The sequence below is a fragment of the Panthera uncia genome (genome assembly GCF_023721935.1).
Source record: "Panthera uncia isolate 11264 chromosome B3 unlocalized genomic scaffold, Puncia_PCG_1.0 HiC_scaffold_1, whole genome shotgun sequence".
Taxonomy (NCBI): Eukaryota; Metazoa; Chordata; class Mammalia; order Carnivora; family Felidae; genus Panthera; species Panthera uncia.
The window spans coordinates 34,425,418-34,441,040 of NW_026057582.1; positions in this window are offsets into that span (position 1 = coordinate 34,425,418).

Consider the following 15,623-nt stretch of genomic DNA (forward strand, 5'->3'; position numbering starts at 1 on the left):
AAATGTTATTTAACTCTATTGACAATGGGCCTTAGAACAGGAGCAACGTGTGATCAGGTAAATTGCAGGTTGCTCTTAGACAGAACCCACCCTCACAGTAAGAGATGCAAATCTTCCCTGGAGGTTTCTTGAACTGGAATCTTTGAGTCCAGACTCTTGTGCGTGTAGGTTCTTCATCATGCTCTCGCAAAGATCTCTGGGTTTTTTCCCTAGTTCACCCCTGCCTCTCTCCTCAATCAAACCAGAGAGTGAACATCAATGTATCTTTTATGTCAGGACCTGCTTTTGTTTAAAAGGAAACTGCATCTCAAACTCTGAAAAACACAGTCTTCTTGTGGCTTTGCTTCCTTCCACACACTGTTTTTTACCTCTGTCTCTTGCATGCTTTTGGTGGACTCACATGATGTTTCCCATCACATCCCTACATACCTCACACTGGGGGTCCAGCCTAAGCTTTCGACATGCTTTCCTTCCATAAGTTATTACACACTGAGCTATAAATACCATCATCTGCAAAGGATACATCAGGGACTGACACTGTATGGAGCCAAAAATCCAAAAAGAAAATACCCTTTGGAGAGCTTTTTATCACTGAAAGGGAAGCTCTGACCCAGTGAAGCCTGGATTCCTCTAGAAGAGTAATATGAATGCAAGATGCTGTTTGCATAAGACTTTTTCTAAAACAATCAAGATGGATTGTGAGAGCTTTCTCCTTTTATGATGCAAAGCCAATTTAAGCAAGAAAATATGTGGTGTCGTCACATGGAGGCATATAATATACACGTCATCACTGAATACTGTTTGTGCTTCTAGGGTCTGATCTGAATGATTATGGAATAGGGGCAGGAACGTTCCCCAAAGGGATGCTGGGAAGAACAAAACAATTTATTCCCTGTACTTCTCAAATAGGCAAGGATTTTTTTTTTTTTTAAAGATGAGACTCAATGCTGGTACTGATTGCAGTAGAATCTTAAAATGGTTCTGAAAAACAATTTGCAGCTATATATCAAGAGACTTAAAAATCTTAGCATATCTTGTCCCAGTGATTCAAATTTCATGAATCTATCCTAGGAAACAATCAGCAATGTTATTAAAGATGTACGTGAGGGAATGTTCATGAAAATATTACTTTTAATAGTAAAAAAAATAGTAAAAAGATAGTAACTAAATATAGAAAAGGTTGGGGCGCCTGGGTGGCTCAGTCAGTTAAGCGTCCAACTTTGGCTCAGGTCATAATCTCGCAGTTCGTGGGTTCGAGCCCCGAGTTGGGCTCTGTGCTGACAGCTCAGAGCCTGGAGCCTGCTTCGGATTCTGTGTCTCCTTCTCTATCTGTTCCTCCCCTGCTCGTGCTCTGTCTCTCTCTCTCTCTCAAAAATAAATAGATTAAAAAAAATTTTTTTTAAAGAAAGGAAAGGTCAATCAACTGTGGCACATGTATATGATGGAATAGTATTTGGTACTTAAAACTCATGTTGTTGAGGGGCACCTGGGTGGCCCAGTCGGTTAAGAATCAGACTCTTGATTTCAGCTCAGGGCATGATCTCATGGTTTGTGGGATGGAGCCCCATGTCAGGCTCTGCACTAACAGTGCAGACCGTGCGTGAGATTCTCTCTCTCCTTTCTCTCTGCCCCTCTTCCCAGTCACATTCTCTCTTTCTCTCAAACTAAATAAACGTTTAAAAAATAAAATGATGGGGCGCCTGGGTGGCTCAGTTGGCTGAGCATCCAACGTCAGCCCAGGTCGTGATCCAGTGCTTCATGGGTTCTAGCCCCGTGTCAGGCTCTGTGCTGACAGCTCAGAACCTGGAGCCTGCTTCGGATTCTGTGTCTCCCTCTCTCTCTGCCCTTCCCCCACTCTGTCGCTCTGTCTCCCCAAAATAAATAAATATTAAAAAAAATTTTTTAATAAAATGTTATTGAGGAAAATTTGGTAACATAAAAAGATGCTGGTAATGAAATAGTATATTTAAAAGCAGTGGATCACAGAATTGTACGTGCCATTTGAACCTGATGTTGCAAAACTGAATATAATATGTGTAATACATGGGTTTGTGTGTGTGTGTGTGTGTGTGTGTCCCGAATATCAGCGGGATTACAAATGAATTCTACTTTCTTCTTAGGCCCTGCTGTAATTTTCAAATTATTTTTTAAGTGAGAAAAGTGTATTTTAGAAATGTATTAAATTGCTTGATAACAGAAAATGATACTACCGTATTTATCGTATTCTTCTAAAACAATGATCTTGGTATTTCTTTCCTTATACATGAAGCCCACTGGCTTGTGAACTTCAATAAATTCTCCATGTCTCTTGTGTGTGGAAGCTGACAGATCACAACCAGATAAAGCTCCAGTGTCAGCAGTGCGGACAGCCCACAGGGAGCCAGCTGCAAACTGGGCAGTCCTGAGCTACAGCTCATAAATGTTTGAAAACTAAGGGAAAGGACCGATTTAATTTTTGAGAATTTAAGGATGAAACTAGGTGTAAGAATACATATTCCTTTTGAAGAAAATTACCAAAATAACAACAGCTGTTGGGTTTTCTCTCAAGCCTTTCAGAGTCAATTGGCAGTTTGGAGACTTTACCTGCTCCTTTTTTTTTTTTTTTCTTTCTCCCCAGCAAACTGAGCTAATGGAGTAGATAGGAAGGGAGAATTACTCTCTAAGTTGCTTGAACGTATTAATGACTAAGGTGCGGGCTGCTTTGGTTTCCAGAGGTGCCATGCACGCCGTCTCACCCGATCAGCAAAATAGTCCAGTGAGGTAGTCAGAACAGGTATTATAACCCCACATTGGGGGCATTAAGTGCAGAAGGATGATGATGGAAAATCAAAGAGTCCAAAGAATCCAAAGATTGCTTCTGAAGACTTTTCACCCATTGTTGCCCAAGGTTTCTGCTCAGTCCCTGAGTCCATAGGAACCTAGTATTGTACTCAGAACCCACTCCCCAGAATGGACTACGTTTACGACCTGATACACCTGAGGTGAGTATCCAAAGAGCTGGAGTCTTCTCCCCTGACCCTCACCATGTGCCGAACCCCATCACCAGAGTAGCAGGCTCTCAGCTGGGCTGTGGATCCCAACTGGGGCTCAAACTCCAACTTTCCTAGGACTCTTGCAGCCTACCTACCTTAGACTGGCCCCCTTCTCTGAGGATTGAACTGGACCCAATTTGTCTTGGAGTCCCCATAGCTCCAACCCTTCCTTACCTCTCCCTCTCCCTCAATCTCTCTCTCTCTCTCTCACGCACACGCACGCGCGCGTGTGCACACACACACACACACCCCATCACCATCACCGTCACCATCACTGCCTCCACCATTCAGACTCTGGCTTATTTGGAAGCTGAGTCTTGATAGCCGTCACAAGATCATAAATCTATTTAGTTGCCAGAGTTATAACAGAATCAGAGTATGTCTCCAGGTTCTTTCTATCTTGTTCCTTTCTTCCTCTCTCTTTCCCTCCTTCCTTCCCCCTTTCCCCACTTGCTCCTTCCTTCCTCCTTCCTCCCTCCCTCCCCCCTTCCTCCCTCTCTCCCTCCCTTCCTTCCTTCCTTCCTTCCTTCCTTGTCTTTTCTCCTCCCCTCCTTCCCCCCCCTCCTTCCCTCCCTCCCTTCCTTCCTTCTATTTGGTTGTTATTTTGTTGTCCTAGGACCTCAGGTGCTGAGGGCTGAGTTGGTAAACCCCTCTGCTCCTGGCACATGGTCATCACTTGTCCAGGTGAGGCCTCTCCATTGTCCTACAAGTTGAGTGATTCACTCTTACTCCCACAGCCACTCCCTTTGTCTTCTTCCCACAAGGCAATGTGTTTAATGTAGATCTTGTTGCTTGTAAATGATATAACAAGATGTAAATTGTTGATCTGCAGCCGTCTATGTTTGACATAAACAGCTTTGACATAAACACTACTTTTTTTCACACAATAAGTTTTCATGATTTGTTCATGCAGCTAAGTGCGGATCAAATCCAATACTTTTAGCTGCTGCACCCATGGGTACAGACTTAAGACATTTATCCATCTTCTCTCACACAACTGGCCAAGAAAAGGAGATGTGGGTGGAATCTGCTCTGGCTTTACTCATTGCTGAACTCCGTTATTCTGCCCGTGTATGTTCTTCTAATACATGAGCTCTCCTAGGAAAAGTGCACCCTGAAGAATGCCAAGGTTCAGTCCCAAACAACCACAAGGCTACATGACTTTGGGAGGCTTTCTGTCTCCCAATCCCTACTAAGACAGATTTAGTTGGATGTATCTCCAGATGACATATTGGACTCTTCTTTGCTTTGTGTGAGTTTCTGACGAGGGTCAGCAAACTTTTTCTGTAAAGGGCCAGAGAATAAGTATTTCAGGCTTCGAAAGTCATAACTGTTCAACTCTGTTGTTCTAGTGTGAAAGCAACCATAGACAATATATAAACAAATGGATGTGGCTGTGTTTCAATAAAACTTTATTTACAAAAAGAGACAGTGGTTGGGGCGCCAGGGTGGCTCACTCGGTTAAGCGTCTGACTTCAGCTCAGGTCACGATCTCGTGGTCCGTGAGTTCGAGCCCCCTCGTCGGGCTCTGGGCTGATGGCTCAGAGCCTGGAGCCTGCTTCCGATTCTGTCTCCCTCTCTCTGCCCCTCCCTCGTTCATGCTCTGTCTCTCTCTGTCTCAAAAATAAATAAAACGTTAAAAAAAATTAAACAACAACAACAAAAAAAACCCCAAAAAACCAAAAAGAGACAGTGGCCTGATTTGACCACAAACTGGATTTGGTCCTAAGTCGGCTTTGGCCATGAGCTGTCATTAGCTGACCCTGTTTTGTAGCCACTGATCTCATGAAGGAGAGACGGAAGTTATTAATGCTAGGAATTCTGGCTGTCTTACTGCCATACCACTTGTCTATCAGACAAGCAATTCATCATTGCCTACTGATGAAAAGCTGAGGTTGTAAAAGTCTCTTCTGCCTCCTCAAACACTGACATGTCCATGGTTTACAGTATGCAGCCAATAAAAGCTTACAGAATGAAAAAAATAATAATACATACAAACATTTAAGTTTGGTCTTAAAGGTCACTAGAAACCAATCCCCTTCCCACCCCACCCCACCCCCAAAATCAGGCTAATTTCAAGCTTATCCTAAGAAGAAAACAGTTTCCTGTCCACTCAGAGACAGCCTACTCCTTGGCGAGGCAGCCTCCTGTGCCAAGCACCAAGGATCAGCTCCTGAAATGAATTTCTCAAAGGGTAGAGTCAATGTGTTCTTCTTAAATTGCAATATTTTAATTAAGCCACTTTAATCCCCTTGTGGGCACAATATGTTAAAAGAAGAAAGGGAAGAAGAAGGGGAGAGAAGATTAGGTGGGGGGAGAGGGAAGAGAAAATCTAAATTTAAACCCAAAAGGTGTCTATTCAATGAATTTTCATATCCCGTGTATTCCTTCAATAAATATTTATTTTAATTAACATTTTAAAAATTGGAAATGTAGTTCATTCACATGGTCAGACATTTCAAGTAGAGGTAAATAGCAAAGGAGAAGCCTTGCCCTCATCTGAGACCCTCTGTGAAATGCTATATGTTCTTCCAGAAACATTCACAGAGTTGACAAGCTTATAAAAAAATTCCTTAATAGGTGCATATAGCTCAGCATCTTGCTTTTTTCAGTTCACTCCATATCTTGGATTTAAAATGACTGTTTTACTGTTTTCTAGTTGTCCATTGTTCTGTGTTCCTTTTTGCCCTTTTTTAGATTAATCAAGATTTTTGTTTGTTTTTTATCCTATCACTGGACCCTCTCACTAATTTGTTGGTTATGTAACCTGTTATATTTTTTTAAGAAGTTCCTTATAGATGCAACATTAATTCTAAGGACCCTTATGATTATCTTGGGTCCACCCAGACAATGCAGGATAGTCTCCCCAAATCAAAGTCCTTATTTTAATCACATCTATAAAGTCTTTTTGCCATGTAAGGTGACATATTTGCAAAACTGGAGACAAGTACGTGAACATCTTTGGGGACAATTTTTCTGCCTGCCATACCTAATTATTCAAGAATGCCTGACTCCTTGAAGAGTATAGGGTTTTTCTGTAAGAAAAAGCTATTCTTTCTTTCTTTCTTTCTTTTTTTCTTCCTTCCTTCCTTCCTTCCTTCTTGAATATGGACTAATAGATATTTGTTTCAGTCTATAGGTTACAACCCAATTCTATCATTGTTTATTTTGTTGCTCAAATTGTTCCAAATATGGCCACTGGTTTCTCCTTCAGGTGGGTCCCCATATCTTCTTAACATATCCCTATTCCTTGCCAAGCACATTTTTTTTCCCGGTACCACAAAGTGTTCTAAGCTCATTTTGCATTTTTTATGCCCCAGTCCTATAATCTACCATTTTCCCATGTAACCCTGCTTTCTTTTATTAGAGAAACCAAATCTGGAAATTAAATGCACTCATTGTTTTGGGGGCCCTCTCAACATAGAGAGTTAAGATGAAACCACGCATACACACACATTTATATTGATATCTATATCTTTCTATCTGTATTTATATTTAAAAAATCATGAGTTCCTAGCAATACTTCCGATTCCAATCCAAAATAACCCACAAGGCTTATTCCAGTATTTCTGTGTTCCTTATTTGTAACTTCTTTCTCCAACAGTGAGAAATCTGATTCTCATTATCTACACTTACTTATTCAATCCTAGTATAAACATAAAGTAGTTGCAGAATTGCTAACATAGTCCCATGAGAAACAGATTTACCAAGTAGAGTACTGTAACTGTGTGCAGTTTCTTTTGTCTTTAGCCTTATAGAATTCAGTCAACATAACTGTTTTCTAGACTTGTGCAGGTGGATATTTTTTCTTTCCCTTTCCTCTTCAGTGTTTTTCATTTTTAAACAGTTAGGTTTGTGTTCCAACTTTGGCTTCTCCTATATCCTGGTTGTTTTTATTTATTTGTTTCTATTTTGAAGTGTGTGTAAGATATACTGATTCTAAGAGCTAAACCTGTACAAAAAGGCATACTCAGGGAAGTGTCACTTGTTCCTCATTCATTACCACCTTCCCATCCCCCTTCTCCTCACCACTTTTCCACCCACCACCTTAGGAGAATCAATCTCATTTATCTTTCTTGAATTATTTTGCACAAATAAGGAGATATATGTGTGTTCTTTATATCCTTACTTTCTTATATAAAGAGAAATAAACTATAGATACTCTTTTGCTCTTTGGGGGTCTTTTTTTCTGTTTTGTTTTTGTTTTTGTTTTTTTGTTTGTTTGTTTTTGTTGTTGTTGTTTGCTCTTAACAGTACATCCTGGAAATCTCTCCAAATCAGTTCTTATACATCTTCTTCATTCTTTTAGACAGCTATATAGTACTCCATTTTGTAGATGTGCCATAATTTATCGCACCACTATTCTCTGTAGAGGCATTTAGGTTGTTTCCATTTTTTTTTTTACAATTGTAAACAACACTATAATAAACAAACATGTACATATGCATTTTTTATATTGTTGAAGTATATCTTCAGGGTAGGTTCCTAGAAATAGGATTACTGAACCAAAAGTAAGTACATATGGGCATCTGGGTGGCTCAGTTGGTTAAGTGTCCAACTTGATTTTGGCTCAGGTCATAAACTCAGTTTCATGAGTTCAAGCCCCAAATCAGGCTCTGTGCACTGACCACACAGAGCCTGCTTAGGATTCTCCCTCTCTCCCTCTCTCTCTGCCCCTTCCCCACTCACACTTTCTCTGTCTCTCTCTAAATAAATAAATAAACTTTTAAAAAGTGCATATGTTATTGTTAGGTATTGCTAAATTTCCCTCCAAAAGCGTTATTTTTTTTAAATATTCTGTATGACAAGATGGGAAACATGCACAAAAAGCTCTTTTGCTGCGTGTGAAGTATAATATCTGCCTTGAAGACAAACCCGTGTGCAAATTCTTAAGTTGTGAACTAAACCATACATATTTTTTTCCATGAAATACCAGTTTTTATTTGGGAAAAAAAAGCCAACTGACATCCCAAAAATTGTTTTTCAAACTTGGGAGTTTGGCAGATATTTTCTTGAGTATTAACAAAATGAGCTTAAGGGAGAAAAAGACAGCATTTGTTGCCAATAAATAAATCCAAGATTTCAAGCAAAAATTAGATTTTTTGAAAACTTGTACCCACCACTGTAAGTTTCCCAAAACTTAGAGAATGTTTGGATGAGATTTGTGGTGATATTTACTGATGTGATTTTTGATAGTGCATAATGAAATATATCAACATTTGGGAGATCTGCATGACTCAGTGAACCAACATAAGATAAATGATCAATGTGTTATGTTATGAAATCATGCGTAGGTAAGCGATCCACTCAAAGGGCAAGATAGACCAAAGGATATGATTCCACATTGCACATAACATTTGAGAAACTATCACTTACCAAGTTCTGGTATAATATCAAAGAAGAATATCCACACTTATCTGCAAAAGTTATTAAACTACTCCTCCTTTTTCCAACTACATTTTGGCGTGAAGCAAGATTTTCTTCATATACTTCATCCAAGCCAACATATCACAACAGATTAAGTGAAGAAGCAGATATGAGAATTTAACCGTTTTCTCTTAAACCAGATATTAAAGACATGTAAAACAATATTACTCTTCTCATTATTTTTTTACTTTTAAAAAATAATTACTTTTTTAAGAAAATATTTTACGTATGTTAACATGTAACAGTTTCAGTATATTTTTGTTTGTGTCACGGTGCTAACATATGTGTAACGCAAAATTTTCCATTTTAACAATTTTTAAGTATGCAGTTTTTTGATACTAGTGACATCACTCCAAACAGAAACTTTACACCCACTGAGCAATAACTCTCCATTCCCCTCCTTGGTAATCAGTGCACTCCTGCTTTCTGTCTCTATGAATTTGCCTTTTCTAGATATGTCATATAATGGAATTATACAATATTTTGTGTCTGGCTTTTTTCACTTGGCATGTTTTCCCAGGAGCATCCATGTTGTAGCATGTATTAGAACTTCATTCCAGGGTGCCTGGGTGGCTCAGCTGGTTAAGTGTCTGACTTTGGCTCAGGTCATGATTTCACAGTTTGTGAGTTTCAGCCCCGCATGGAGCTCTGTGTTGACAGCTCAGAGCCTGGAACCTGCTTTGGATTCTATGTCTCCCTCTCTCTCTCCCCCTCCCCGACTCATGCTCTGTCTCTGTCTCTGTCTCTGTCTCTGTCTCTCTCTCTCTTTCTCAAAATAAATAAACATTCAAAAATTCTTAAAAAAAAAAAAAAAGAACCTCATTCCATTTCCTGGCTGAATAATACTCCATTGTAAGTATATAGCACATTTCATTTATTCAATCACTTGTTGATGGACATTTGGGTTGTTCCACCTTTTGACTATTGTGCGTTATACTGCAATGACCATTGGTGTACAAGTATCTATTCGAATCCCTGATTTCAGTTATTTTGTATATATACCTAGGAGTAGAATTATTGGACCATATGGTAATTCTATGTTTAGCTCTTTGATGAATTATTCAAAATGAGTTATTTATTAATTAGAATACAAACATTTTTTAAAATTGGACCTTAATTTCTAATGTAGTAAACGTTAATAGGAATAACCCACATAAACAAAAGGTATTTGGGGTACTCAAAAATTTTACTAGCGTAAAGGGGTCCTGAGATCAAAATGCTTTGAGAAATCTTGCTATACAGCAATGAAAGTTAGCAAATTGCAGTTTGCCAGAAATGTGACTGAATCTTGCAATATAACACGAATGAAGTACTTATAATAAACTTCAAACTAGCCCAAACAAAACTGTATCATTTTCAGACACATACATAAGTGCAAAACCTCTAAAGAAAAGGCTAGATGGGCTTACACAAAATTAGGACACTGACAATAAAGAGGGGTGCCAGCAGACAAAGACATTTGGAAGGTCTGGGTGCTGGGTCATGGTTATATAGACATTCATTTTATAAAAAGCTATTCTTTACTTTGTGTGCGTATTTTTCAGTATATGTGTGTGTTTTCACAATTTAAAAAGGTTTGGGGCACCTGGGTGGCCCAGTCAGTTGAGCGTCTGACTTCAGCTCAGGTCATGTTCTCACGGTTCATGGGTTCCACCCCCAAGTCGGTATTTGCCTTGATATCACGGAGCCTGCTTCGGATTCTCTATTTCTCTCTCTCTCTCTCTCTCTCTCTCTCTCTGCCCCTCCCCTGATCTCTCTCTCTCTCTCAAAAATAAATAAGCATTAAAAATAAAAAATAAATAAAAATAGATAAAACCGGTTCATAAAAAGAAAGAAAGAAAATGACTTGGAGAATAGCACCACTAGAGATAGGGAACAATCCAAAAGGGAGAGAATAGTGCCTTGGTTTTCGTACACCGTGATGGAATGTTCCTTGAAGGGTTGGCCCAAATCTCCCTTCTTCTCAATCAGCCCTCCACGCTTAACACAGTGCTAGCACCCAATGAACCCCAGGAAAATTTTCATAGATCCCAGGCACTTTGACTTTGAAAGACCTCATTCCACTACACATCAAATCAAATGTGTTAAAACCTACGAACCATCCACATTTAACTGTTTTGCTGTAAAATTTTTTGAGGATTTGTATAATCTTTGTAGTTTTCATGTTTTTTGAGCTTTGTTTGTGAACGACTTTGAAATGAACCAAAGAAAAAGAGACTATGGTATATCTTCAATGGAAATCTGTATGTTGCATAAAGACCACGTTTCTAGATTATCTGATTTGTGGGGTTTGCACCTTTCATTGTCTTTGAGTTATTTTACAATTCTGTAAAATTTAGGCAACTGATAACAGTGATAACATGAAGTCTACTTCGTCATATAAACATTAAAGTATACTTCATCTGGTAGAGGGACAATTAATTTTTCTTCCCCCCCTGTATTTATTTGTAAACTCATGTAAACATCTGTGTGTGTCTTGGGTCTTGGAAATTTCTTTCAAATCAGTCATAAGATCTTACTCGTAATCTCATTAATTAATGAGTTAAGTAGAACTATTTGCATGTTCATTTTATGTTTCTATGAGATTCATGATTTTACCTTTTTTAAAAAAGTTAATCTTGGAGCACCTGGGTGGCTCGGTCAGTTGAGTGTCTGACTCTTGATTTTGGCTCAGTTCATGATCCCAGGATTTTGGGATCAAGGCCCGAGTCAGGCTCTGTGCTAAGCATGGAGTCTGCTTAAGATACTCTCTCTCTCTCTCTCTCTCTCCTTCTTCCCCTCTCCCCTGCTTGCATGATCTCTCTCTAAAATAAAAAAAAAAAAGTTATTCTCTACCAGCTTTAGAGATCGTCCACCAATGTGTCCAGTGGATTCACCTGACAGTAAGAGATATTGTACTGCCAGAGAAGTGCATCCTATGGACAGCTGAAGCCCAGATATGTAATTCTTGGTTCCCAGAGGTGAACCTGAAGTAGCAATAGAACTTTGTTGACTCCGTCTCTCTAGTTTTTATTTTCCTGTCTACCAGTTTTGTGTTTTGTTTTGTTTTGTTTCATGTGTTTTGTTTGTGCCTGAGAAGCAATTCTCCAACGGTAGAAGCAATGATTGTGAATTTGGTTTTATAGTTTTGATCATTTAATGATCTCTGTAAATGGATTAATAAATTATAGAAATATATTTTCTGTTATGTAAAAAAATGAAAGAGAATCTGGTTGATTAGTCTTATTTGTTGATTTATCTATTTCAAGATCAAAGAATTTTGTGCCCACCAAGGAGAACAGCTCTTCGATATAACTGAACCGATGAGTTTGTGTGTTTCTATGCTCCTTATGTCTCAACCTGTGGCAAAAATTATAGAATTGAATCTATAAGGTCACTTTGTGTCTGCATGCCCATGTCTGTATTCAGGCCTTTAACTCTTGCAGTGTAAGTGTGAAATATTTCTACCTTAAGTCTTTATAAATTACATTATCAATCATCTTAAAGAATCTCTATTCTGATTGATTTAAAGAGAAAAATAAGTGTTTATACAAATCAAATATTCCTAAAAATTTAATGCAATGAGGGAATGAATTTCTAATTCTTTAAATGTGCTACACTTAAAAAATTACAGAAACTAACTCAGAGACATTTTAAGAATCCAAGTTGATATAATTAAGGTAAATCTTTGGCAAATAAAACTAGTTTAATATGTGTGATTTAAAAGAACAATTATGCCTTCTTTGATTTATCAGTGTGGAGCATAATAAAAGCATACATTCTATTCTACTTGGTTGTACTTTTCTTATGGTTATTATAAAATGTAAATTTGTGTTCAACAAAATTGAATTCTGATTTTCATAATTTTATTTCAAGAATAATTACGTTTTGTAGCATGGCAGCTTAAAGATCACTTCCAAGATGCCTAGGTAGCTTAAAATTTTGAACTGGTATTAAATTGAGTTAATTAGTGGATAGTCATTGAATATCTAGATAATTCCCAAGTAAGATAGCATACTAAACACATAATTAATTAATTATATGCTCTAGAGGGGCTATATCTATGGGTCAGGTTAATATACACATTTATTTTTGCTACTTTAAGAACACGTAAAAGAAAAGAGCATGACTACACAAAAGTGTATTCATTCATAAGCTTTCCTAGTCTGTTGACATGCTGCTACATGGCAGAAAGTTCTCGGTTATCACCCTGCACCCACTTTTCTGTATGAATGAGAAGTTTGTTGCTTTGGTTAAAAATTATAATTAATATGAATGGTTGCAACTACAGTTAGGAGCAATAGTGACAGAGAAATCCAACTGCCTAAATGTTTTTATTCTTAAAAAAAAAAAAAGAGTAGTTTTATCCTAAAGCATCAGTCCTCAATGTTGTTGGTCTCCAGACCATTTTATTCTTGAGACTTGTTGAGGACCCCTAAGGGCTTCTGCATATGTGGGTTATAACTATCAATATCATATTAACAATTAAAACTGAGAATTTAAAAAATACTGGTCTATTACTTAACTTGAGGCTGGTAGTAATGAACAAATTGCATGTTTACATAAATGATATCTCAGTATTATAAAAAATTTTGTTTTGATCCCCTGAGATCTATCCTAATGCAAAGTGTCAGTTTCTTCCAGAATATGAAAGCAGATAATGAAAGGAAAAACTCAGAATGTGAATTCTATTTACTTTTGTTAATAATACCTGAGTCTGAAAAGAAGTTATGAAATGTGTCAAAACCTTAGCAAAGTTCATTCTGTTTTGATGGGTTTCCTTATCTAGTTTATTGAGAATGCCTTTGTTTACCATACGAAAGGTGGGGGTTTTTTTTGTTTGTTTTTAGTTTCTGTGTAAATTGCCTAGAGAGGAAAGATTCTGTGCCTTACCAGAATAATTTTCTGTGTTTTATGTGGACTTTATTATGTTTTTGGTTACTCAAAGTGAAAAAAAAAAAAAAAGAACAGGGGCGCCGGTGTGGCTCAGTTGGTTAAGCATCTGACTCTTGGTTTTGACTCAGGTCATGATCTCATGGTTCATGGGTTCGAGCCCCATATCGGGCTCTGCACTGACAGTGCAGCCTGCTTGGTATTCTCTCTCCCCTCTCCCTCTGCCCCTACCCCATTCGCTCTCTTTCTCTCAAAATAAATAAAGTTAAAAAATTTTTTAATAAAAGAACAAATTTTCCTTGTATGACAGAGGTAAGGCTCTTTTCAATTGCATTGCCATTAATGTTTATCTTAAAAAATATTTTATTGTTACTTTGATTAAATAATCAAATATTGTTTTTCAGCCCCAGGTTAAATTTGTACAAGTAAAATAGTACTAAATAAATACTTCAGAAAGTGTATGTTTCGTGGGACATCCCTGGAAATTTGTCAATGTTCTGGTTTTCTATAATATGTCTTTACCCCAGGAAACACTGACCAAAATTCTTAAGAAATACTTCAAGTTTTCTTATATTTATTAGTGTCCTGGAGATGCTTTGCCTAATATATTAAGGCATAGTAGTATGGTGTTATCAGTCATAAAATCAGTTATCATTTGAAATACTTAGTTAAAACCTTATGTCTTTAATCTGAATCTAGAGGCTTCTAGGCCATTGGTTCTCAGTTGGAAATATGCATCAGACTTACCCATGGAACATGGGTATATAAATGGCAATGTAAATACCCATTTATATTTTTTATAAAAATAAGATCCAGATTTATTGTCCCTCTTTATTTGATGTTCTTGGTGCATTCTTGGTATATTGCATATATTATGTTTTAGGATTATTATATGCTATATCTCAAGATTCTTTTCCTTTATAAAACTTATATCCATACATTTAGATAAATCAAATGTAGCCTTCACTGGCTTCTTTGGAAAGAAGTGTAACCTACATCCTTAGAGATGTTTGTCTAAATTTTTTTAATGATTTGGGGTGCCTGAGTTGCTCAGCCAGTTAAGCATCTGACTTCGGCTCAGGGCATGATCTCATGGTTTGTGGGTTCAAGCCCCACGTTGGGCTCTGTGCTGACAGCTCAGAGCCTGGAGCCTGCTTCGGATTCTGTGTCTCCCTCTATCTCTGCCCCTCTCCTGCCTGCACTCTGTCTCTCTCTCTCAACAGTAAATAAACATTTTAAAAATTTTAAATTTTTAATGACTTTATCTTTGTTATGCATATCATGAGACCTTTTTCCTTCCAAAATTATCAGTAATAAATTAACCACAGCCATTCTAAGTCTTTGCTATCTACAAATGGTTTTTGTTTTAAACTACTGCTTCCCTGAGGTGATGCTATAAGGTATGGGCCACACTTTATTTCTTGAACAAAGAAGGAGAATCTCAGCATCTCATTGAAAAAGACTTCACCAGGTGCTTCAAACGATTGACATTTCAAACAACAGACTCTTAGGTACAGTCTGAGGAAGTGACATCCTCTAGACAACTTTCAGGCTGTACCAATGATCTGAGTCAAGATTCCCAGAACCCTTTTCAGTTGAGAAGCAAATGGCTTCATGAGACTGCTAGCCCAAGATCCGGTAGAACAAGAATTAACTATAGGACTAAATAAACTGAAAAGGAAAATTTTATTATGGTTATCTGGAATACTGTTAATTTTTTTTAACGTTCTATTTTCTGGATCTAGCAGAAGGCCATTTCTCCTTCCTTTTATACTTCTATCACACACAACAATTTAGTAAGTGCTGCTTTTGTAAACAGTTTTTAAGTAAACAGGTTTTAAGTGATAGCTGATTCTCACTGGGTCCCCAGAACTCAGAAACATGTAAGAGTCTCCTCACTTTTGTTTTTTGCATGGTTTGCAGCCCTCCTTTTCAGCAGGATATAATTGGACATGTTGACCGTGCAATATGGACCTTATCAGAAGTGTTATATTTGAGAATGGTGTTCATTCAGTCAAATATGACCACCACTTTGTTTTAAGAAACAAAGGTTGGCTGTACTTATGGAACTAACGTCTATAAGACCCTCTCAGGAAAGCTGGCCTGGCTCCTGGCTGGGGGTGTCCCAGCCTTTCAGGTGGTTTAGGAAGACCACTTCCTAGCAGACCAGGAACCATGTGATATTTAGGGAACTTAAGAATCTTGAGAGGAATTCACCCATATTCATATAGGTATGGCAGTGAAATTTGGTGGAGACCATTTCCTAGAATCGGTTTCCTCTCTCAAGATAGT